General features: G+C 48.0%; 1 pseudogene; it reads right to left on the reverse strand.

Annotated features, from left to right (window-relative positions):
- Window positions 1-23697: 23697 nt before the first annotated feature.
- LOC147978707 (uncharacterized) lies at window positions 23698-24689 on the reverse strand (annotated as a pseudogene).
- Between the last annotated feature and the right edge of the window lie 2119 nt (window positions 24690-26808).

The following is a 26808-nucleotide window of genomic DNA, read 5'->3' on the forward strand; positions in this document are numbered from 1 at the left end:
TTCACGACCCGCATGCAGCTCTCCCTTGGTTGGGCATATTAAATAGCCATGTTGCTTATTGCACTACTTGTACAAATACGCTTTGACGTATTAATCAAACTATATTGGAAACAGTTTGTAGCCCAACTCCTGCGGCACTAGCTTGCTCTTTTGATAATCTTATCAAATCGCACTAGTACACTTTGGTACGCTTTAATCCGCCAGGGGCTTCATTGCGCCCCATAATACGACAACAAAGTCCGAACACTTTTTACAGTATAGTTCGGCACCCCAAATTTAGCATTATATGCATTGGCTCTGAACCATGTCTTTGGTCAATAGTTGGGTTGCCCGGCTCCTGTGTTTACTACCTTACGTTCTGTTATATCGGCTAGGGTAGTAAAGGGAGAACTACGATGATTGTGTCTTGGTTTATCCGGATGAGCACCTCAGTAGAGAAAGCCGAAAACTGACTTTCATAATGCGGCATGAGCCGGTCAGCTCCTCGGAGGTTTCAAATCTTTAGCGATTTTTTCCGCATTATGCGATGAATCGGTTCTTATCCGATCAAGTGTTTACAGCACTCTAGTTCGGATACTAGGGGCTGCACGTAAATTTTTATTATCAAACTCCTATGGCTAAGAAGGGTGATAAAGTCACATAGTCCGATTGCCTGGTTCGTTGCGCTAAACACCTCCTTCAAGGACCAAATTCGTGGATAAGGAGTATTTAGATTCACCCCGAATACCCCCATACTACCTACATGGGGGCTGAAGCCGACGACTGGCCAACTCTCAGACTTGATAAAATGGCTGCACAGGAGGTAAAAAACTTCAAATAATAAACAACAAAGCATTATATTACATATCAGCATTGTTTTCATCATACAGGACGGGATAACATGAATGTATTCATTCAAACATAATGTCCTTAGCACATTGCTCCGCTACAATGCGGGATCCCTTCAGAACATCTTCAAAATACCGCTCGGGCGTGCGGTGCTCCTTGCCCGCGAGAGGTCCTTCGGTCGCGAGCTTGACGCCGTCCATCTTCACCCATTGTATCTTGACACAGGAGAAGGCCATCCGCGCACCTTCTATGCAGACCAACTGCTTGATGGCGTCAAGCCGAGGGCATGCATTGACCAGCCGCTTCATGAGTACAAAGCACCCTATGCAGATCGACCAACTATTTTAGCTGGTCGCTAAAGGGCACTGGGTGTTCTAGCGCAAGGTATTGTGACCAGAACAGCTTCTCTGTTGAGCTCCCCTCTTCGGCTCAGAAGAATTCTGCAGCGTCAGAAACACTACGCGGCAAATCCGCAAACGCCCCTAGAGAACTCCAAATCTGGGTCAGTAAGAGATACCTCTTCCTCACATACTTGCTTTGCATAATAAAAGCCTTACCCGCCGCGATCTTCTTGGCCTCTTGGATCTCCCGGAGGGCGCCTTGGGCTTCGGCCCGGGCCTCTTGTGCGCTTTGTTGGGCCTTAGCGAGTTCGGACTCTTGGTCCACATTCTAGCGCTCCAAGGACTCGTATTTTTTCACGATGTCCTGGAGCTCCTATTGGACCTCACCAACCCTGGCCTCATGCTTTTCTCGGGTGGCTTTTTCCTTTGCCGCTCTCTCCTCGGCCTCAGCCAGCGCCTTCTTGAGGGCCTCCACCTCGGTTGCCGCCCCTGCAAAAATATCACGGCACTGTGGTCAGCGCCAAAACATTCATACTTTCCGGACATGCATAAAATGATTGAATACCTTGATTGTCCTCCAGCTGCTTTTTCGCACGACCAAGATCTTCCTCGGTCGGCTCCAGCCTTTGCTTTAGTCCGGAGACTTTGGCAACATGAGAAGTTGCGTCCAACAGCGACGCCGGCTTATTCACATAGACATATATGGTTAGTCTCCTGTGAAAAACTATTTGATCCTCTGTTCGGCTCTTCTTTCCGAACCCCGGACAGAGTCTCAGGGGCTACTATCCACACTGTGACTTTCTTTTTAAATAATTGTATTACTTACCTCAAAGCCTATTAGAAGGCTTGTGCAGGCTTCGGTCAGTCCGCTCTTTGCAGACTGAATCTTCTCAATCACCGCACCCATGAGGGTACGGTGTTCCTCAATGATGGAACCGCTTCGTAGCGCTTCCAATAGAGTATCCGGTGCCTCTGGTTGGACAGAGGTCACCGGCGGAATGGGCACACCTCCTTCCAACGAGGGAGGCTGCTCGCCAGACTCCGGAGCCGTATAGGTCTCCAGGACCATATTCGGCTGGGAGCCGAATTGGACATGGCCCCCATTGCCAGTCTCCATGGGGATCCGCTCCCCCATGTGTCCGGCGGCTCAGGTCTCGCCCTCTGGCGCCTCCCCGACGGCCTCCTGCGTCTCTCCCTAGCCTGGGATCCTTTGGGACAACACCCCAGTGTCATCCATGGCCCTGGGAGAGGAGGCCGCCGGAAGGGACCCGCTGTCCATCACCTTCGGGTCCAACGAGTTCCCTGAAGATGAGGATCGCTCAAGGGTGGAACGAGCCGGACTACAAGTACATGATTCAACATTTTAAAATTATGAAGTAAAGAGGGTGATATATGAATGCGTCAGGGTCTTTGAATACTCACGATTCGGCTAGGGGCTTATCTCGGGGGTGCCATTTTAGGCTGTTGTCGACGTCCCACGCGGAGCTATCCCCGACGGAGACCTTCCCCTTCTTGGACGCCTCCGCCTCCATATTTGTGGAGGCCGCCCTCTTCTTCATTCCCCCCTCGGGGAGGGGGGAGTTGCTTTCTTGTTCCTCTTCTTCCTCCTCGTCATCTTCGGTGGTGGAGTGGGTTTCGGCATCTTCGGACGCCACGTACGAAGTACCCTTGGGATGGACGCCATCTCTGGTCCCCTAGGCCTTCTTCTTGTCCTTATTCTCCGGCGCCTTGTAGGGTGCAGGAACCAACATCTTCGTCAAAAGCGGGATGGTTGGTTCCTCGGGTAGCGGAGCCGGACACTGAATCTGCTCCGCCTTCTTCATCCAACCCTGAAAAAAAATGGGGAAGTTCGGACATTCTCCTTGAGTAAGCAAGTAAGGGATACACCTTGAAACACGGAAAACTTACCAAACTGGCGGGATGGGCCAGGTCGTGCCCACGGTCCTCGGTCGTCTACGGCCACATCTCGTTGGCCTTGAAGAGCACCTTCCAGATATCTTCGTGCGTAGTTCTGAAGAACCGTTGCAAGGTCTTGTGCTCGGCTGGATCAAACCCCCATAGGTGGCAAGCCCGGTTCTGGCACGGAAGGATCTGGCGAACTAGCATCACCTGAATCACATCGACAAGCTTGACGTTCTTGTCCATCATGCTCCTGATGCATGTCTGGAGCGCTGTCAGCTCGTCTGATGAAGAACAGTCTAGGCCCTTCTCTTGCCAGGAGGTAAGCCGCATTGGGGCCCCGGATTTGAATTCGGGAGCCGCGGCCCAGGTAGTGTCGCGGGGCTCTGTGGCGTAGAACCACAACTTCTGCCACCCCTTGACGGTCTCCACGAAGGTGCCTTTGGGCCACGGGACGTTGGACATTTTTCTCACCATGGTGCCTCCGCACTCTGCGTGTTCGCCGCCCACCACCTTCGGCTTCACATTGAAGGTCTTCAGCCACAATCCAAAGTGGGGTTGGGTGTGGAGGAAAGCCTCACACACAACAATGAATGCCGAGATGGTGAGGAAGGAATTTGGGGCCAGATCATGGAAGTCCAGCCCATAGTAGAACATGAGCCCACGGACGAAGGGGTGCAGTGGAAATCCCAGCCCGCGGACGAAGTGGGGGAGGAAAACTATCCTCTCATGGGGCTTTGGGGTAGGGACGATCTGTCCCTCGGTCCGAAGCCGATGGGAGACCTTCTTGGCCAAATATTCGGCCTCCCTAAGCTGGGTGATGTCCTTCTCCTTGACGCTGGTGGCCATCCACTTGCCCTGCGCTCCGAACATGGTCGGAGTGCTTTCTTGAGGCAGAAAAGATGAGAACTTGGGCAATGGAGCTCAAGAGTGGGTAGGAGGAAAGAGAGAAGGCGTGGATGAAAGAGGTGAATCCTTATCTCCTTATAAAGGCAGTGAATATCAACCGCCTCCCCACTCACCATAAAACTCGCCTATTCCCCAGGGGCCGTGTAGGCGGCATGGTTGGATTACCCATACCCGTATTGATGAGAATCCCGCAATAAGGGGACACGGTCTCTACTTTGACAAGATGTTCCAATAAAGCCGCATATCGAAATATGGAGCGGTAGGCCGAAAAACGGTTCTAAATAATAACCGGGTAGGGACATGATATCACGTTACAAAAAGTTGTCAGCAAATTGGACCCGTGAAATATTATACTCTCTGCGGTGGCGTGTTGTACTGGTTTTGCAGATCCGGACACGTTCGTTGTTCGAAGACTGTGTTGGAGTATTCGGAGGAGGAACCCGCCTTGCAGTGTCGAAGACTATGTGCGCGCCGGACACCTCGTCATTGAAGTCTGGTTCAGGGGCTACTGAGGGAGTCCTAGACTAAGGGGTCCTCGGGCGTCCGACCTGTTGGACATGGTGTCGGTGTCAAAATCGGCGGACCTCGGGTAGGGGGTCCCGAACTGTGCGTCTAAGGCGGATGGTAACAGGAGGCAGGGGACACAATGTTTACCCAGGTTCGGGCCCTCTCGATGGAGGCAATACCCTACTTCCTGCTTGATTGATCTTGATGATATGAGTATTACAAGAGTTGATCTACCACGAGATCGTAGAGGCTAAACCCTAGAAGCTAGCCTATGGTTATGATTGTTGTTGTCCTACGGACTAATCCCTCCGGTTTATATAGACACCAGACGGGGCTAGGGTTACACAGAGTCGGTTACAAGGGAGGAGATCTACATATCCGAACTGCCAAGCTTGCCGTCCGTGCAAATAAGAGTCCCACCTGGACATAGGACGAAGTCTTCAATCTTGTATCTTCATAATCCAACAGTCCGGCCGAAGGATATAGTCCAGCTGTCGGAGGACCCCCTAATCCAGGACTCCCTGAGTAGCCCCTGAACCAGGCTTCAATGACGATGAGTCCGACGCGCATATTGTCTTCGGCATTGCAAGGTGGGTTCTTCTCCAAATTCCAAATACCTGTCGAGTAGCATTCGGCTTCCCATGAATGTTGCACTCCTTGGCTTCTACGCCTAATAATGGCTATCCTCCATGTGTTGAGCGAATGCGAGAAGTCGGGGCATTTTTACACTTGCCACCCTAACCATGTGAGTAAATCGTCTATTTAAAGAGACGGGGATCCTCAGATCCAGATCACACCATCCTCCCACAGCGAGTATCCATCGGAGCGTGCCCGGAAAAAGTCCATCCCATCATGGCCAGCCATCGCAGCTCCTCCTCTCGCTCCCATAGCCCTAAGCCAAGCGATTGGAAGAAGTGTTTCGTCCCCCACAGCCAATTAGTAGAGTTATAGACCCAGGGGTTTCTCCCTCCAGCGTATATGGTCCCTGTTCGAGCCGGACTTGCCACTTACAATGGCGGGGAGCGGAGATCTTTCCCAACCCATCCATGGGGGAGAGGGTATGCCTTGTCCCTTACTTATTGAGGGGGCTTGGATTTCCAATCCATCCGTTCCTCCATGGGCTCCTGGAGTTCTACGGCCTCTAGCTGCGTAACTTTACTCCCGCCTCCATATTACACATAGCTGGCTACATTGCCCTTTGCGAGCTATTTTTGGGCTGTGAAGCTCATTTCGAGCTATGGAAGAGGCTATTCTGCCTCGTACCCCGTACATAGGAGGGGTCAATATATCAAGTGGGCGGAGCCGAGATATGGCGCATCGCCGGGACCGGATACCTCTCCGGTATTCCGAAGAAGACATCCGAAGACTGGCCTTCGGAGTGGTTTTATATGGAGGGCGTCCCTCTTGCGGACCCTATTCGGATGGGCCTTCCTGAGTTTGATAACGCCCCTTTGAAGAAACGCCGCAGCTGGCACCCTCGGAGCCCCCAGGAGGAAGATAACTGAGAGGTCCTTTACCTGATGGGCGGGATAAAAACGCTGGCCAAATCAGGATTGACAATAATCGAGGTTATGTAAATATGTATAATGCGGGGGTGCAGCCACTTCAATATCGGGGACAACCCATGTGGCACTTTAATGGAGAAGACAATGCCACCCGTTGCGGTCGTAAGGGACCGGACTCCGTCGCTGCTCTAGCGAAAATACTGTCCGATTTATATAAAGGAGAGGAAGAGGAGTTCAATCCACATTAAGCCACGGGATGGATTGTCCATGTACAACCCCCCAAACTGGGTGAGCTGCTAATTTCTACTCCAGACCTTCCCACATTCTTTGTCATAAGTATTTACCTTGCTATTTCATAGCAGGAACATCGAAAAGCTGCGAGGGAGGTCCACAACCCGTCTCCACAACTAGAGGACCCTGACCGGGCCCTCGACCTCGGACTCGAAGAAGATCCAGACACATTTGTGGAGCTCATTGACAGGATGTTCTATCAGTTAAGCTGTGACGGTGCCTTGGTGGCCATCATAGCCGATTATCCCGGACTGCTCCCTGCATCGCATGTAAGTAAATCTAGAATCCCAACTTCCGAGAAGGATCCCTATTTTTCGCACTTCACCTAACGCACACATATCGTGTCTTACAGGGAAGGCCCTCAGGACGCCAAGCCGAACCCGCAGTGACTCACCAACAAGGGGCATCGAAGCCGGGTAGGCTAAAATGGAAGGCGGTTAGGACCGAGACACCGTCGCAGAGGTATGAAAAAGAACCCCGCTCCATGGTTGTCATCTTCTAAAATATAATAGCGTCCATGGTTCCTGGCAGGAAAAACGCTCGCCGGACCATATCCGGAGAGCTTGCTGGCCAAGCCTCCACCAGCCGGGCTCCAGAGCCGGACTGAGAGGCAGATGCTAACATGGGGCCAACATCGGATGTTCCTCCTACAGAGGATGCGGATAGGCTGTCCGCCACGAATTCCGAAGTGGAGAGTGCCATGAATCACAGGCGTCGTCGGGCCGTACTCCGCGACGCTTGTTTCTCTCAAGAGGCGTTTGATGCCTTCAACTCAGGAGACGCGTACATCCGAGCTGCATAAATGGTCTTCCCCGAGCCACGGACCAGTATGTGAAGGATATACGGGTAAGAAAATCTAATAATTATGTATATCAGTTGCCCCTGAGACTTGAAACAGTTGGCACAACTGATTTAAGGATCATTCTTTGCGTAGGTTCTTACGGAGAAGAATACCCAGTTGTCTCAAGAGCTGGAGGAGTTCAAAGCCCAGCTACCGGCCGCAGTTGCCGTAGTGAAGGGGTGCAAGAAGGCCCCATTTGGTGACACTTGTTTCTATCTAAAAGAATGACATGTACCAATTAGTATTCAGCATGCATGCAAATCTAACAATAGACTCTGTAGATGATCTCGGAGTGAATTCGGAGGTTGTGCGACGTGATGAGCAACATGCTCAATGACAGTTAAAGGCCGGCGAGCGCGTGCTTATGCATGTTAGGCTGGAGAAAAACGATCTCCAAGATGCCAATACCCGGCTAGGTGTTGAACTGAAAGATGTTTGGGCCCAGCTTGCTGACTCCGTGAAGGAGAATAAGAGGCTTCGACGCGGCATTTTTAGTAAGTGCTTGAACAAACTTTTATAGAGTTTGGCGAAGAAACCGGCTAACAGAGTTATATCTGTAGGTATGCTGACGGGTCGTCCCGCAGAGGAGATGCCCGGGTCTGCGGATGATCTTCTACCAAAGCTCTCAAAACTGCATGAACAAGTTCGGCAGGTGATGTAGGGCATTGCCCAAGCCTTGTGGCCATCCACCTCCCTGCCAGGAGGCATAGGGGAGCTTGTAGAGATGCTCAAGGGAGCGCGGCGGCGCTTCTGATTATGGAAGATATCAGCCTGCCGACAAGGTGCAACGGAAGCCTGGGCCATGGTGAAGACGTGATATACCAAGGCTGACCCAAACCACATGGCCGAGGTAGGACCTGTGGGGTCTGATGGGAAAGAGATTCCCGTCAGTTTGGTGTATGACCAGGTGAAATTAGCCGCTAAGTATTCCCAACAGGATTGTAGGCTAGACAGCCTGTTGGATGGTATAGAAGAAGAATTTATTCAGTCTAAGTGACCGTGTACTTCAAGTGACATATATTGTCCCTAGCCGGATTGTAAATCATTTGTCATGGCGGACCTTTTCGCTTCAACCTCCGGACCCGACAATCCGGAGTGTATCCGAATACCTGCTCTGCTATGTAAAAACCGGGGTATGCGTGGAAACCAGGCGTAGGGGTCATAAGTGCTTAAACAGACAAGTACCCAACTAGATATGTTATATTACATGGATAGTAAGAAACATCTTCCAGGGAGAATAGTTCTGTTAAGGGTTCCTTTCCCTGGGTACGCATGCATTAATGTGCATGTCTGAATTGCGAGTAGAGACACAGGATATAAACATCTGGGGGAATGTGTTACAATAAATAAAAGTCATCTTTTGTTCACCGACCAAATATTCCCTTAAGAACGCTAGCTTTCGGCTTCACCCAGTCTGAGGTACACATCCGGCTGACCCGGCAGTAACAATCACAGAGGTGCTCCCCGTATGCCCTAGCCGAATTAACGGGAATGTAGGGCATAAACACAAGAGTAAGGCAACCCAGCTTGGCCAAAACCTAAGTCATATCGATGCATATAATGGCGAAGAAAAGGTACATGTGGAAAAGTAACACATGTGCTGGGGGCATAGAGCCAGGAACATAGTTATATTAAGCTTCTGTATAAGAAGCCCCTAGGTATAATGAGCACGCCTAGCGTGTCAAGATTGTGTAGTCAAGACACATTTTAACCTTTTAAGGCCGTGAAGAAAAAGGGAAGAAAGAAAGAAAGAAAGAAAGAAAAGACAGATAACAGATATATAAAAAATTGACGGAGGTAAGGAGATGAACGGAGAGTCCGGCACTAGGCGTAGAAACTTCTCAGTCTGGCTGTGTTCCACGAGTTTGGCTCGAGTCGATTGTCCGATGCGTCCCGTAGACGGTACGCTCCACCGGTCAGAACTTTGTCAATAACGAAGGGACCTTCCCATTTGGGCTTGAGCTTGTCCTTTTTCTTCTCCGGTAGGCGTAGAACGAGTTCGCCAACGTTATAAGTTTTGGCCCGTACTTCTCTGCTTTGATACCGCTGAGCCTGTTGCTGATAGAATGCGGAGCGGGCTTTTGCCATGTCACGCTCCTCCTCCAGGGTGTCCAAACTGTCCTGTCGATCAAGCTCGGCTTATTTCTCTTCGTACATGCGCACTCGAGGTGAGTCATGAATGATGTTGCAGGGCAGTACCGCCTTTGTGCCATACACCATAAAGAACGGTGTGTATCCGGTAGTGCGATTTGGCGTGGTCCGCGGCCCCCATAGTACGGAGTCAAGCTCCTCCACCCAGTGTGTATCTGATTCCTTCAAGGATCGCACTAACCTGGGTTTAATGCCGCTCATGATAAGACCATTTGCTTGCTCGACTTGACCATTAGTTTGCGGGTGATAGACAGAGGCATAATCGAGCTTAATGCCCATGTTGCTGCACCAAGTTTTTACATCGTCGGCAGTAAAGTTCGAGCCGTTATCGGTGATGATGCTGTGGGGGACGCCGTAACGGTGTACAACCCCGGATATGAAGTCTATCACTGGTCCGTACTCGGCCATTTTAACTGGTTTGGCTTCTATCCATTTGGTGAATTTATCCACCATGACCAATAGGTATTTTTTCTTATGGCTTCCCCCTTTAAGGGGTCCGACCATGTCAAGCCCCCAGACCGCAAAGGGCCAAGTAATGGGGATTGTTTGGAGAGCGGTAGGTGGCATATGGCTTTGGTTTGCAAAAAGCTGGCAACCGACGCAATGTTGCATAAGGTCCTGTGCATCTGCTCGGGCTGTCGTCTAGTAAAAACCTGTACAGAAGGCCTTGCTTACAAGGGCCTGAGCTGCGGCGTGGTGGCCCGCCAAGTCCAGCATGAACTTTTGCCAAAAGTTGCCATCCTTCCTCTTTGGAGATGCACCTTTGAAGTACTCCAGTAGCGCTTTTCTTATAAAGCTCTCCCTCGTGGACCTTGTAGGCTTTAGACCGCCGCACAATGCAACGTGCCTCGTTTGGGTCATCAGGGAGTTCTTGCCTAGTTAGGTAAGCCAAGAAGGATTCTGTCCATGGGGTGATGACAGCCATAATCACGTGGGCCGAAGATGTTATTTCAGTGGCAGAGCCTCCGATTACGTCAGAGTGTTCGGGGTCTGGTGTTGTGGCCGGATCCAGACTGTTTTTGCCGGTCTCCCCTTCCCACACCACGGATGGCTTAAACAGCCTTTCCAAGATGATATTAGGTGGGACAGGGTCGTGCTTAGCACCGATGCAGGCGAGGATATCTGCCGCTTGATTGTTTTCTCGGACCACATGGTGAAATTCGAGGCCCTCGAACGGAGCTGACATTTTGAGGACGGTGTTGCGGTAAGCCACCATTTTTGGGTCCTTGGCGTCAAAGTCCCCATTTATTTGAGATATTGCGAGGTTCGAATCCCCCCGCACCTCTAGGCGTTGAATGCCCATGGAGACTGCCATCCGGATACCATGCAACAAGGCCTCATATTCTGCTGCGTTGTTGGAATCTGTGTATAATATTTGGAGTACGCATTGGACTAAATCTCCGGTGGGGGATGTCAGGACGATGCCTGCCCCCAGACCAGCCAACATCTTAGAGCCGTCAAAGTGCATGATCCAATTGGAGTACGCGCCGTACTCTTTAGGGAGTTCGGCTTCCGTCCATTCGGCGACGAAATCAGCCAGTACTTGCGACTTAATGGCTTGCCGTGGTTATATGTTATGTCGAACGGGAGGAGCTCGATAGCCCATTTAGCAATCCGGCCCGTGGCATCGCGGTTATTTATTATGTCGTTGATTGGTACTTTGGAGGCCACCGTAATTGAACACTCTTGAAAGTAGTGTCGTAGTTTCCAGGATGCCATGAAGACTGCGTATGCTATCTTTTGATAATGTGGGTACCGTGATTTGCATGGAGTGAGGACAGTGTATACGTAGTATACCGGCTTTTGAAGAGGGAACTTATGTCCGCCCGTCTCTCGTTCGACGACGAGCACTGCGCTTACAACTTGGTGTGTTGCCGCTATATATAACAACATTGGTTCACCGACATTTGGCGCGGCCAAGATTGGGTTGGTGGCCAATGCGGCTTTTATTTCTTCCAATCCTGCCGTGGCCGCATCCGTCCACTCGAAGTGTTCGGTGTTGGAAATATGCCCTAGAGGCAATAATAAAAGCATTATTATTATATTTCCTTGTTCATGATAATTGTCTTTATTCATGTTATAATTGTGTTATCCGGAAATCGTAATACATGTGTGAATAACAGACACCAACATGTCCCTAGTAAGCCACTAGTTGACTAGCTCGTTGATCAACAGATAGTCATGGTTTCCTGACTATGGACATTGGATGTCATTGATAACGAGATCACATCATTAGGAGAATGATGTGATGGACAAGACCCAATCCTAAACATAGCACAAGATCGTATAGTTCGTTTGCTAGAGTTTTTCCAATGTCAAAGTATCTTTTCCTTAGACCATGAGATCGTGTAACTCCCGGATACCATAGGAGTGCTTTGGGTATACCAAACGTCACAACGTAACTGGGTGACTATAAAGGTAGACTACGGGTATCTCCGAAAGTGTCTGTTGGGTTGACATGGATCAAGACTGGGATTTGTCACTCCGTATGACGGAGAGGTATCACTGGGCCCACTCGGTAATGCATCATCATAATGAGCTCAAAGTGATCAAGTGTCTGGTCACGGGATCATGCATTATGGTACGAGTAAAGTGACTTGCCGGTAACGAGATTGAACGAGGTATTGGGATACCGACGATCGAATCTCGGGCAAGTAACATATCGATTGACAAAGGGAATTGCATACGGGGTTGATTGAATCCTCGACATCGTGGTTCATCCGATGAGATCATCGTGGAGCATGTGGGAACCAACATGGGTATCCAGATCCCGCTGTTGGTTATTGACCGGAGAGTCGTCTCGGTCATGTCTGCTTGTCTCCCGAACCCGTAGGGTCTACACACTTAAGGTTTGGTGACGCTAGGGTTGAGAAGATATGTATATGCAGTAACCCGAATATTGTTCGGAGTCCCGGATGAGATCCCGGACGTCACGAGGAGTTCCGGAATGGTCCGGAGGTAAAGAATTATATATAGGAAGTGCTGTTTCGGCCATCGGGACAAGTTTCGGGGTCACCGGTATTGTACCGGGACCACCGGAAGGGTCCCGGGGGTCCACCGGGTGGGGCCACCTATCCCGGGGGGCCTCATGGGCTGAAGTGGGAGGGAACCCAGCCCAAAGTGGGCTGGGGCGCCACCCCCCAAGGGCCCATGCGCCTAGGGTTGGGGGGGAACCCTAGAGGGGGCGCCCCCTTGCTTGGGGGGCAAGCCCCCCACCCTTGGCTGCCGCCCCCCCTAGTAGATTCCATCTACTAGGGCCGGCGCCCCCCCCTTGGCACCCCTATATATAGTGAGGGAGAGGAGGGACTTCACACACCAGCCCCTGGTGCCTCCCTCTCTCCCCGTTACGTCTCTCCCTCGTAGTATAGGCGAAGCCCTGCTACTGTGACGCCCTGCATCCACCACCACGCCGTCGTGCTGCTGGATCTTCGTCAACCTCTCCTTCCCCCTTGCTGGATCAAGAATGAGGAGACGTCTCCCGTCCCGTACGTGTGTTGAACGCGGAGGTGCCGTCCGTTCGGCGCTTGGTCATCGGTGATTTGGATCACGTCGTGTTCGACTACATCATCACCGTTCTTTTGAACGCTTCCGTGCGCGATCTACAAAGGTATGTAGATGCATCCAATGACTCGTTGCTAGATGAACTCCTAGATGATCTTGGTGAAACGAGTAGGAAAATTTTTGTTTTCTGCAACGTTCCCCAACAGTGGCATCATGAGCTAGGTCTATGCGTAGTTCTTCTTGCGCGAGTAGAACACAATTAGTTGTGGGCGTAGATTTGTCAACTTTCTTGCCGTTACTAGTCTTATCTTGCTTCGGCGGTATTGTGGGATGAAGCGGCCCGGACCAACCTTACACGTACGCTTACGTGAGACCGGTTCCACCGACTAACATGCACTAGTTGCATAAGGTGGCTGGCGGGTGTCTGTCTCTCCCACTTTAGTTGGAGCGGATTCGATGAACAGGGTCCTTATGAAGGGTAAATAGAAGTTGACAAATCACGTTGTGGCTTTAACGTAGGTAAGAAGACGTTCCTGCTAGAACCCTAATTCAGCCACGTAAAACTTGCAACAACAATTAGAGGACGTCTAACTTGTTTTTGCAGCAAGTGGTTTGTGATATGATATGGCCAAAGTTGTGATGAATGATGAATGATCTATATGTGATGTATGAGATGTTCATGCTATTGTAATAGGAATCACGACTTGCATGTCGATGAGTATGACAACCGGCAGGAGCCATAGGAGTTGTCTTTATTCTTTTACATGACCTGCGTGTCATTGAGAAACGCCATGTAAATTACTTTACTTTATTGCTAAACGCGTTAGCCATAGTAGTAGAAGTAATAGTTGGCGAGCAACCACATGGAGACACGATGATGGAGATCATGATGATGGAGATCATGGTGTCAAGTCGGTGACAAGATGATCATGGAGCCCCAAGATGGAGATCAAAGGAGCTATGTGATATTGGCCATATCATGTCACGTTCATTATTTGATTGCATGTGATGTTTATCATGTTTTGCATCTTGTTTACTTAGAACGACGGTAGTAAATAAGATGATCCCTCATAACAATTTCAAGAAGTGTTCTCCCCTAACTGTGCACCGTTGCTAAAGTTCGTCGTTTCGAAGCACGCCGTGATGATCGGGTGTGATAGATCCTTACGTTCACATACAACGGGTGTAAGACAGTTTTACACATGCAAAACACTTAGGGTTAACTTGACGAGCCTAGCATGTACAGAGATGGCCTCGGAACACAGAAGACCGAAAGGTCGAGCATGAGTCGTATAGAAGATACGATCAACATGAAGATGTTCACCGACGTTGACTAGTCCGTCTCGCGTGATGATCGGACACGGTCTAGTTAACTCGGATCATGTAATACTTAGATGACTAGAGGGATGTCTAATCTAAGTGGGAGTTCATTAATAATTTGATTAGATGAACTTAATTATCATGAACTTAGTCTAAAATCTTTGCAATATGTCTTGTAGATCAAATGGCCAACGTAGTCCTCAACTTCAACGCGTTCCTAGAGAAAACCAAGCTGAAAGACGATGGCAGCAACTATACGAACTGGGTCCGGAACCTGAGGATCATCCTCATAACTGCCAAGAAAGATTATGTCCTACAAGCACCGCTAGGTGAAGCTCCCGTCCCATAGAACCAAGACGTTATGAACGCTTGGCAGACACGTGTTGACGACTACTCCCTCGTTCAGTGCGGCATGCTTTACAGCTTAGAGCCGGGGCTCCAAAAGCGTTTTGAGAGACATGGAGCATATGAGATGTTCGAAGAGCTGAAAATGGTTTTTCAAGCTCATGCCCGGATCGAGAGATATGAAGTCTCCGATAAGTTCTTCAGCTGTAAGATGGAGGAAAATAGTTCTGTCAGTGAGCACATACTCACTATGTCTGGGTTACATAACCGCTTGTCTCAGCTGGGAGTTAATCTCCCGGATGATGCGGTCATTGACAGAATCCTCCAGTCGCTTCCACCAAGCTACAAGAGCTTTGTGATGAACTTCAACATGCAGGGGATGCAAAAGACCATTCCTGAGTTGTTCTCAATGCTGAAATCAGCGGAGGTAGAAGTCAAGAAGGAACATCAAGTGTTGATGGTCAATAAAACCACTAAGTTCAAGAAGGGCAAGGGTAAAAAGAACTTCAAGAAGGACGGCAAGGAAGTTGCCGCGCCTGGCAAGCAAGCTGCCGGGAAGAAGCCAAAGAATGGACCCAAGCCCGAGACTGAGTGCTTTTATTGCAAGGGAAGCGGTCACTGGAAGCGGAACTGCCCTAAATACTTAGCAGACAAGAAGGCCGGCAAAACAAAAGGTATATGTGATATACATGTAATTGATGTGTACCTAACCAGTACTCGTAGTGACTCCTGGGTATTTGATACCGGTGCCGTTGCTCATATTTGTAACTCACAGCAAGAGCTGCGGAATAAACGGAGACTGGCGAAGGACGAGGTGACGATGCGCGTCGGGAATGGTTCCAAGGTCGATGTGATCGCCGTCGGCACGCTGCCTCTACATTTGCCTACGAGATTAGTTTTAAACCTCAATAATTGTTATTTAGTGCCAGCTTTGAGCATGAACATTGTATCGGGATCTCGTTTAATTCGAGATGGCTACTCATTTAAATCTGAGAATAATGGTTGTTCCATTTATATGAGAGATATGTTTTATGGTCATGCTCCGATGGTGAATGGTTTATTCTTTATGAATCTCGAGCGTAATGCTACACATATTCATAGTGTAAGTACCAAAAGATGTAAGATTGACAATGATAGTCCCACATACTTGTGGCACTGCCGCCTTGGTCACATAGGTGTCAAACGCATGAAGAAGCTCCATGCAGATGGACTTTTAGAGTCTCTTGATTATGAATCATTTGACACGTGCGAACCATGCCTCATGGGTAAAATGACCAAGACTCCGTTCTCAGGAACAATGGAGCGAGCAACCAACTTATTGGAAATCATACATACTGATGTGTGCGGTCCAATGAGTGTTGAGGCTCGCGGTGGCTATTGTTACGTTCTCACCCTCACTGATGACTTGAGTAGATATGGGTATGTCTACTTAATGAAACACAAGTCTGAAACCTTTGAAAAGTTCAAGGAATTTCAGAGTGAGGTTGAAAATCAACGTGACAGGAAAATCAAGTTTCTACGATCAGATCGTGGAGGAGAATACTTGAGTCACGAGTTTGGCACACACTTAACAAAATGTGGAATAGTTTCACAACTCACGCTGCCTGGAACACCTCAGCGTAACGGTGTGTCCGAACGTCGTAATCGCACTCTATTAGATATGGTGCGATCTATGATGTCTCTTACCGATTTACCGCTATCTTTTTGGGGCTATGCTTTAGAGACTGCCGCATTCACTTTAAATAGGGCTCCGTCGAAATCCGTTGAGACGACACCGTATGAATTATGGTTTGGGAAGAAACCTAAGCTGTCGTTTCTAAAAGTTTGGGGATGCAATGCTTATGTCAAGAAACTTCAACCTGAAAAGCTCGAACCCAAGTCGGAAAAATGCGTCTTCATAGGATACCCAAAAGAAACTATTGGGTACACCTTCTACCTCAGATCCGAAGGCAAGATCTTTGTTGCCAAGAATGGGTCCTTTCTGGAGAAAGAGTTTCTCTCGAAAGAAGTAAGTGGGAGGAAAGTAGAGCTTGATGAAGTATTACCTCTTGAACCGGAAACTGGCGCAACTCAAGAAAATGTTCCTGAGGTGCCTGCACCGACTAGAGAGGAAGTTGATGATAATGATCAAGATACTTCTGATCAAGCTCCTACTGAAATTCGAAGGTCCACAAGGACACGTTCCGCACCAGAGTGGTACGGCAACCCTGTCTTGGAAATCATGTTGTTAGACAACGGTGAACCTTCGAACTATGAAGAAGCGATGGCGGGCCCGGATTCCGACAAATGGCTAGAAGCCATGAAATCCGAGATAGGATCCATGTATGAAAATGAAGTATGGACTTTGACTGACTTGCCCGTTGAACGGCGAGCCATAGAAAATAAATGGATCTTTAAGAAGAAGACAGACGCGGATGGTAATGTGACCATCTATAAAGCTCGGCTTGTCGCTAAGGGTTATCGACAAGTTCAAGGGGTTGACTACGATGAGACTTTCTCACCGGTAGCGAAGCTAAAGTCCGTCCGAATCATGTTAGCAATTGCCGCATTCTACGATTATGTGATATGGCAAATGGACGTCAAAATGGCATTCCTTAATGGTTTCCTTAAGGAAGAATTGTATATGATGCAGCCGGAAGGTTTTGTCGATCCTAAGAATGCTGACAAGGTGTGCAAGCTCCAACGCTCGATTTATGGGCTGGTGCAAGCATCTCGGAGTTGGAACACTCGCTTTGATGAGATGATCAAAGCGTTTGGGTTTACGCAGACTTATGGAGAAGCCTGCGTTTACAAGAAAGTGAGTGGGAGCTCTGTAGCATTTCTCATATTATATGTAGATGACATACTTTTGATGGGAAATGATATAGAACTCTTGGACAGCATTAAGGCCTACTTGAATAAAAGTTTTTCAATGAAGGACCTTGGAGAAGCTGCTTATATATTAGGCATCAAAATCTATAGAGATAGATCGAGACGCCTCATAGGTCTTTCACAAAGCACATACCTTGATAAGATATTGAAGAAGTTCAATATGGATCATTCTAAGAAGGGGTTCTTGCCTGTGTTACAAGGTGTGAAATTGAGCTCAGCTCAATGTCCGACCACGGCAGAAGATATAGAAGAGATGAGCGTCATCCCCTATGCATCAGCCATAGGTTCTATTATGTATGCCATGCTGTGTACCAGACCTGATGTAAACCTTGCCATAAGTTTGGTAGGAAGGTACCAAAGTAATCCCGGCAAGGAACACTGGACAGCGGTCAAGAATATCCTGAAGTACCTGAAAAGGACTAAGGAAATGTTTCTCGTTTATGGAGGTGACGGAGAGCTCGTCGTAAAGGGTTACGTCGACGCTAGCTTCGACACAGATCTGGATGACTCTAAGTCACAAACCGAATACGTGTATATTTTGAATGGTGGGGCAGTAAGCTGGTGCAGTTGCAAGCAAAGCGTCGTGGCGGGATCTACATGTGAAGCGGAGTACATGGCAGCCTCGGAGGCAGCACATGAAGCAATATGGGTGAAGGAGTTCATCACCGACCTAGGAGTCATACCCAATGCGTTGGGGCCGATCAAGCTCTTCTGTGACAACACTGGAGCTATTGCTCTTGCCAAGGAGCCCAGGTTTCACAAGAAGACAAGGCACATCAAGCGTCGCTTCAACTCCATTCGTGAAAATGTTCAAGATGGAGACATAGAGATTTGTAAAGTACATACGGACCTGAATGTAGCGGATCCGTTGACTAAACCTCTCCCTAGAGCAAAACATGATCAACACCAGAATTCCATGGGTGTTCGATTCATCACAATGTAACTGGATTATTGACTCTAGTGCAAGTGGGAGACTGTTGGAAATATGCCCTAGAGGCAATAATAAAAGCATTATTATTATATTTCCTTGTTCATGATAATTGTCTTTATTCATGCTATAATTGTGTTATCCAGAAATCGTAATACATGTGTGAATAACAGACACCAACATGTCCCTAGTAAGCCTCTAGTTGACTAGCTCGTTGATCAACAGATAGTCATGGTTTCCTGACTATGGACATTGGATGTCATTGATAACGAGATCACATCATTAGGAGAATGATGTGATGGACAAGACCCAATCCTAAACATAGCACAAGATCGTATAGTTCATTTGCTAGAGTTTTTCCAATGTCAAAGTATCTTTTCCTTAGACCATGAGATCGTGTAACTCCCGGATACCGTAGGAGTGCTTTGGGTATACCAAACGTCACAACGTAACTGGGTGACTATAAAGGTAGACTATGGGTATCTCCGAAAGTGTCTGTTGGGTTGACATGGATCAAGACTGGGATTTGTCACTCCGTATGACGGAGAGGTATCACTGGGCCCACTCGGTAATGCATCATCATAATGAGCTCAAAGTGATCAAGTGTCTGGTCACGGGATCATGCATTATGGTACGAGTAAAGTGACTTGCCGGTAACGAGATTGAACGAGGTATTGGGATACCGACGATCGAATCTCGGGCAAGTAACATATCGATTGACAAAGGGAATTGCATACGGGGTTGATTGAATCCTCGACATCGTGGTTCATCCGATGAGATCATCGTGGAGAATGTGGGAACCAACATGGGTATCCAGATCCCGCTGTTGGTTATTGACCGGAGAGTCGTCTCGGTCATGTCTGCTTGTCTCCCGAACCCGTAGGGTCTACACACTTAAGGTTCGGTGACGCTAGGGTTGAGAAGATATGTATATGCAGTAACCCGAATATTGTTCGGAGTCCCGGATGAGATCCCGGACGTCATGAGGAGTTCCGGAATGGTCCGGAGGTAAAGAATTATATATAGGAAGTGCTGTTTCGGCCATCGGGACAAGTTTCGGGGTCACCGGTATTGTACCGGGACCACCGGAAGGGTCCCGGGGGTCCACCGGGTGGGGCCACCTATCCCGGGGGGCCTCATGGGCTGAAGTGGGAGGGAACCCAGCCCAAAGTGGGCTGGGGCGCCACCCCCCAAGGGCCCATGCGCCTAGGGTTGGGGGGGAACCCTAGAGGGGGCGCCCCCTTGCTTGGGGGGCAAGCCCCCCACCCTTGGCTGCCGCCCCCCCTAGTAGATTCCATCTACTAGGGCCGGCGCCCCCCCCCCTTGGCACCCCTATATATAGTGAGGGAGAGGAGGGACTTCACACACCAGCCCCTGGTGCCTCCCTCTCTCCCCGTTACGTCTCTCCCTCGTAGTATAGGCGAAGCCCTGCTACTGTGACGCCCTGCATCCACCACCACGCCGTCGTGCTGCTGGATCTTCGTCAACCTCTCCTTCCCCCTTGCTGGATCAAGAAGGAGGAGACGTCTCCCGTCCCGTACGTGTGTTGAACGCGGAGGTGCCGTCCGTTCGGCGCTTGGTCATCGGTGATTTGGATCACGTCGTGTTCGACTACATCATCACCGTTCTTTTGAACGCTTCCGTGCGCGATCTACAAAGGTATGTAGATGCATCCAATGACTCGTTGCTAGATGAACTCCTAGATGATCTTGGTGAAACGAGTAGGAAATTTTTTGTTTTCTGCAACGTTCCCCAACATTCGGTGCATTGAAGAAGGCGATAAAGAGGTAGTGCCTTTTCTCCTAATCGGGAGATAAAGCGGCTTAAGGCAACCACGCATCCAGTTAACTTCTGGATTTTCTTGAGGTCTGTTGGGATAGCCAACTATGACAAAGCTCGGATTTTAGTTGGATTTGCTTCAATTCCTTTATTGGAGATGATGAAGCCCAAGAGCTTTCCGGCGGGCATGCCGAAAACGCATTGTTCTGGATTGAGCTTGATGTCATATGTTCGAAGGTTGTTGAACGTGAGCCTCAAGTCATCTATTAAGGATTCGACGTGTCTTGTTTTAATGACCACGTCGTCTACGTATGCCTCCACTGTTTTGCCGATTTGTGGTTCCAGGCATGTCTGAATCATGCGTTGATAGGTTGCACCGGCGTTTTTGAGCCCGAAAGGCATGGTGTTAAAACAGAAGGCGCCGTATGGAGTGATGAATGCCGTTGCAGCTTGATCGGGCTCCACCATCTTAATTTGATGGTATCCGGAGTATGCGTCGAGGAAGCACAATGAGTCGTGTCCTGTGGTAGCGTCGATAATTTGATCGATGCGGGGAGGGGGAAGGGATCCTTGGGGCAAGCCTTGTTAAGGTCCTTGAAATCGACACATAGGCGCCAGGATTTGTCCTTCTTTGGTACCATCACCAGGTTTGCTAGCCAGTCCGGATGTTTTATTTCTCTAATGAATCCGACCTCGAGTAACTTGGCTAGCTCTTCTCCCATGGCTTGTCGCTTAGGCTCAGAGAAATGCCGAAGAGTCTGCTTGACCGGCTTGAACCCCTTTAGAATGTTACTCGGCCAGCCTGCATGGGATTCCTGGCATGTCTGAAGGATGCCAGGCGAAGATGTCCCAATTCTTGTGCAAGAACTCCCGTAGTGCGGCATCTGTTGTGGGGTTCAGCTGTGCCCCAATGGTTGCTATTTTTTAGGATCCGTTGGGTGGACCTGGAATTCGACTATTTCGTCCGCTAGTTTAAAAGAGGCGGACTTGGGTCTTTTGTCGAGTATCACATCATCCCTGTCCACCGTGGAGGGTATCTAATCAGGTGTAATATAGCAGGGTTTTTGCGCCCAAACTACTGATGTGTCGTGTTCTCCACAGGGACTAGGCGACAGTGACTATGCTCGGCTAAAGCTAGGCTAGACAATTTAAGTGACGAATACAGGGAAAATAAACCTAAAGTATCTAAGATCGTTTCGGAAAATCGACGACAAAGTAAATGAAAATAAGCAAAGGGAGATTCAGATTATATTCTCTGTCTTTTTGGTATATTCATAAAACTTGAGAAACTAAAATAGTAATACAAGATGACATCAATGACAACAGAAGTAAAAGGACATGAATGTAACAAGACAAGGACACATATATAACTATCAAACATGAACAGAGGGAAGAAACAAGGTTGTAGGATAGAATATATGTATCATATCAAAGACACACGCATATGTATACAAATCACACACATTTATCTCACAAGAACTTGAACTAATACATGGACTACAAAACTGAATATATTTCTACAGAAAAGGGAACACACTGTGACAACACATACATGAACTGGAATTAAAATACAAAGGGTGAACACGCATAAGTTCTAATAGAACACTAATTACCAAGACAGAATGTTAGACGTCACTTTGCTTCGAAAGAAAAGAAATCCACTATTCAGAACATAGAATTCATGACATGATATTTAACAAGTACGAACTGAACAAACTAATTGGTTGCAAACACTTATCAAAATCTGAACCTTACAAGTCCTACACCACTCCTATTACAGAAAATTCAGAGTACAGTAGCAAGAGAAGGGAGAGATTCAAAGATTAATTCCCAGTCAATCTTCAGGCTTGCAGCTGTATATGATGTAGGTGATGGAGAAGATCGGCAGGGGGCGAGTTGGAGAGGAGAGGTACAGCAGCAGAGGGCAGAGCAGCAGCGAGGTAGGGAGAAGAAAGAGCAGCAGGCTGGGGTTCAGAGAAGATTAGGAGCATCAACTAGAGGCAAAGGAAGAAGAGAGCAGCGACAGGAGAAGAAGGAAACAACAACATGATGAGGGGAGGAGTAGCAGCGTGAGAGATCAGCAAGGGGGCGCGGTAGAAGAAGAGCAGCAACAAAGGGATTGAAGGAGGAGGAGAGAGGTGGAGGAGCAGCGAGGGGAAGAAGAAGGGCAGCAGCGAGGCAGGGGAGGAAGAAGGCAGCGCAGAAGGCAAGGTCGCGCGGGGCACCAGACCCCTGGTCTGGTAGGGCGCGTGAGCAATGGTGGTGAAGGGGTGGCGCTGATGGATGGTGCAGCGGCGCGAGGTGGTGATGGATTGGATGGATGGCGGTATATGGAGGTGCTGGTGGACGGAGGGTGCGGTGGAGCGGTGGCGCGCCCCACGCCGGCCTGGCTGTGGCGGCGGCCGAAGGTGGAGAAGGAGACGAGAGGGGAGATGTGCCAGGCCCCATTGGATCCCTCCAGCGCCTAGGGATTTTGTTCCCCTCCTCTCATCTGCACTTTGTGATTTGGCCATCTTACTTCTCTTCTTTCTTCACAAGAAGATCCTCCTACTTCTTTAGCTTGCCCCTGGTAACTTCTTTTGTTCTCGCACAAGTCCCAGTAAAGTAGATCTCCAAACATCGCATGCTTTGGACTTAGCTAGTGAAAATCAATGGTTAAGTGTGCTACAAAGCAATAGGATACTAGTAGACTCAATCATTTTCAACTTTTACAATGATGCAAGAAGATTAGCAAGTTCAAATGCTGATTATGCCAAAGGTTCCTAAAGAGAGCATGATCTTGAGAACAAAAGGAACTTGAATTAAATCTTGTGATCAAATCACTTATTTACTGAAATAAAGCAATGATTATTATTATTAGTCTCACCATAGGAACATACCACCGATCCCGAGAACATGGTATACACCTGGCTCGACCAATTATTGGTATTTTTTTAGTTTGTCTCCCCAAAGGAACATACCACCGATCCCGAGAACATGGTATACACCTGGTTCGACAATTACATTTTTTTAATATAATTAACTCCTATCCGATCCAACCAGATTTCACAAGCCACCGATCCAGGGAACATGACATGCTACTGTTAGGTAGATCATATAATTATACACTATAAGATATGCCTATTTTAATGAACAAACACAAGAATCATCACTCAACCAGGTCCGGTTCACATGCTACCGATCCAGAGAACATAGCATGCTAATCCATAGTGGTAAGTGATTGCTCTGAATGGGAACACATTAGGCACAAACTCAGCATCTGACACTTAATGATCTAGGTGTATCGAGGTAAAAGCAGAAAATGATTAAGTTTTCTAGTGTACTAGGGATTTGAGCACTCAAAACTAATAGTTCTCACTAATTTCAGCAAAGCACGCAATATGTAGATCACTAGTTTACATGGCATTCAACAATCGGTTCGCATATTCTCATCAAGCACCATATGTCAAATAAAATTCAGTCGGGCAACATTTAAGAAATGGCTTAATAAGCAACCCAAATAACATTTGATTTCAGCATGTATCAATGGATGATATACTCGGAATGGGTCATGAAATAGCTCACCGGGCTTTGATGATGTAGCACTCGCTTGATCACTCTCTAAGTTGCAGCTCTTCTCCTTTTGCTTCCTCATGGATGCTCCAGCTTCACTCTTCTTCGTGTGTGCCCCCTTGCTTCTCCTCATCCCCATGCTCTGAGTCCACCAGGGTCCCAAGGAATGTCACCTCGAACCTGGTCAACATGTATTGATTCGTGCACAAGCAAAAACCTGAAAAGGCACTCAACCAAAGAGACAATGCAAGTGGTAGGGATAATACCCTCCAAGTCATCAATCGAATATCCAATTACATAAGCATAGCTATAAAGCACATGTTTAGGATGGTAGAAATCAGCAAGGTCGACACTAACATGAGGATGAAATTTATCATTAAGCTCAAGACTAGTATGGGAATAATATGTTTCATTAAGCATAGGACTAGCATAAGGAAAATAAGTGTCATCATCGGGAATGAGAGCAATGCCACCAAAAGTGTATGTATGATCATGTCCAAGCAAATAATTTTTCAAATCTAGCTTAATTGATGGTATAACGCAATGCAAAGTAGCAACAAAGATCTCATAAGGAAGCATGTCATCAAGAGGATTGGATAAACCTGCTAAATCACGCTCCTGTATGACGATGGGCAAATGCATTTCCGGTTCTTCATCTTCAATCAAATCAACTTCTTTTGCTTCTTCAAGAGTAATAGATGATGAGTCTTCAACTTGATCACTTTGTTGTTCGAGCTCTGGATCATCTTGTTCCTTGTCTTCAAGTATTTCTTCTTCAATCTGAGGTCTTTCTTCCTCTGGACTCTTACTATCTTGCTCAGCTGGATGTGACGGTATTGGAACCTCACATGTATCAAGGGGAATCTCGGCAACACTCAGCTCAAGGAGGGAGGAGATAGTACTGCCAGCGTTGATGTTCTTCTCAATCTTCCTTACTTCTTCCACTAGCTCTTTTCCACTCTTGATCTTCTTCATTTCCTCTAGTATCACCGGCCTCATTGGATCATCTTCAGCACTCCAAGTGAACTCGAGACTAAGCTATGTGAGCTTGTCTACATCATCAAAATCATCTTGTGTGGGCACTTGTGTTGAAGGTGTTGGTTGACCAAATGGAGGACCATTTAACTCCATTGGCAACATCTCCTGGTGTTGAGGTATATGAGTAGGAGGTGAATAGCATTGTTGTGGTGCATAGTTGTTGCTCTCGTCATTGTACCTAAATCCCTGCATTGGATAACTAGAGGCAAACGATGAGATCTCAGGGTTGTTGCTCCTATATGACATATTCAGGTTTTTAGGCCACCCATGTGAGTAATTGCTTTGGTATGAGCTATGCTCTTGAGCGAAGCTCATGCCAAAACAATCTGGAGGGTGAGAGTAACCATGCTGACATTCAGCGGGCGAATGGCCCTGAAATCCACAAATATGGCAGGTAGGAGCAACATAAGGATAGCCTCCAGAATAAGGATCATAAGAGCTAGGCCTACCCTCAAAAACTATTTCTCGCCGCTGAGCTAAATCATCTAATCAATGGGAAATCTTACTTATCAAGTCTTGAATACTTTCCGTGCTGTTTGTAGTGTTGCTCGCAAAAGCATGATGATCTGAATAGTAAGCCATATCTGAGAAGATGCAATAACCTGCAGAATGACGAAGCAAAGAAAGAGAAAATAACTTGAACAAGGGTTAGGGGTTAGAGATATATCACATATATATAGCACAAAGGGAAAAACAAGAAAAACCTAGTCTATAGCCTAACACGGTCGCACGACTCTAGTCCCCGGCAATGGCGCCAAAATGATCAGGTGTAATATAGCAGGGTTTTTGCGCCCAAACTACGGATGTGTCGTGTTCTCCACAGGGACTAGGCGACAGTGACTATGCTCGGCTAAAGCTAGGCTAGAGAATTTAAGTGACGAATATAGGGAAAATAAACCTAAAGTATCTAAGATCGTCGGAAAATCGATGACAAAGTAAATGAAAATAAGCAAAGGGAGATTTAGATTATATTCTCTGTCTTTTTGGTATATTCATAAAACTTGAGAAACTAAAATACTAACACAAGCTGACATCAATGACAACATAAGTAAAAGGACATGAATGTAACATGACAAGGACACATCTATAACTATCAAACATGAACAGAGGGAAGAAACAAGGTTGTAGGACAGAATATATGTATCATATCAAAGACACACACATATGTATATAAATCACACACATTTATCTCACAAGAACTTGAACTAATACGTGGACTACAAAACTGAATATATTTCTACAGAAAAGGGGACGCACTGTGACAACACATACATGAACTGGAATTAAAATACAAAGGGTGAACATGCATAAGTTCTAACAGAACACTAATTACCAAGACAAAATGTTAGACATCACTTTGTTTCGACAGAAAAGAAATCCACTATTCAGAACATAGAATTCATGACATGATATTTAACCAGTACGAACTGAACAAACTAATTGGTTGCAAACACTTATCAAAATCTGAACCTTACAAGTCCTACACCACTCCTATTACAGAAAATTCAGAGTACAGTAGCAAGAGAAGGGAGAGATTCAAAGATTAATTCCCAGTCAATCTTCAGGCTTGCAGCTGTATATGATGTAGGTGATGGAGAAGATCGGCAGGGGGCGAGTTGGAGAGGAGAGGTACAGCAGCAGAGGGCAGAGCAGCAGCGAGGTAGGGAGAAGAAAGAGCAGCAGGCTGGGGTTCAGAGAAGATTAGGAGCATCAACTAGAGGCAAAGGAAGAAGAGAGCAGCGACAGGAGAAGAAGGAAACAACAACATGATGAGGGGAGGAGTAGCAGCGTGAGAGATCAGCAAGGGGGCGCGGTAGAAGAAGAGCAGCAACAAAGGGATTGAAGGAGGAGGAGAGAGGTGGAGGAGCAGCGAGGGGAAGAAGAAGGGCAGCAGCGAGGCAGGGGAGGAAGAAGGCAGCGCAGAAGGCAAGGTCGCGCGGGGCACCAGACCCCTGGTCTGGTAGGGCGCGTGAGCAATGGTGGTGAAGGGGTGGCGCTGATGGATGGTGCAGCGGCGCGAGGTGGTGATGGATTGGATGGATGGCGGTATATGGAGGTGCTGGTGGACGGAGGGTGCGGTGGAGCGGTGGCGCGCCCCACGCCGGCCTGGCTGTGGCGGCGGCCGAAGGTGGAGAAGGAGACGAGAGGGGAGATGTGCCAGGCCCCATTGGATCCCTCCAGCGCCTAGGGATTTTGTTCCCC

Source organism: Triticum urartu, chromosome 3A, assembly GCF_056163025.1.
Source record: "Triticum urartu cultivar PI428250 chromosome 3A, HENAU_Tu73, whole genome shotgun sequence".
Classification (NCBI taxonomy): domain Eukaryota; kingdom Viridiplantae; phylum Streptophyta; class Magnoliopsida; order Poales; family Poaceae; genus Triticum; species Triticum urartu.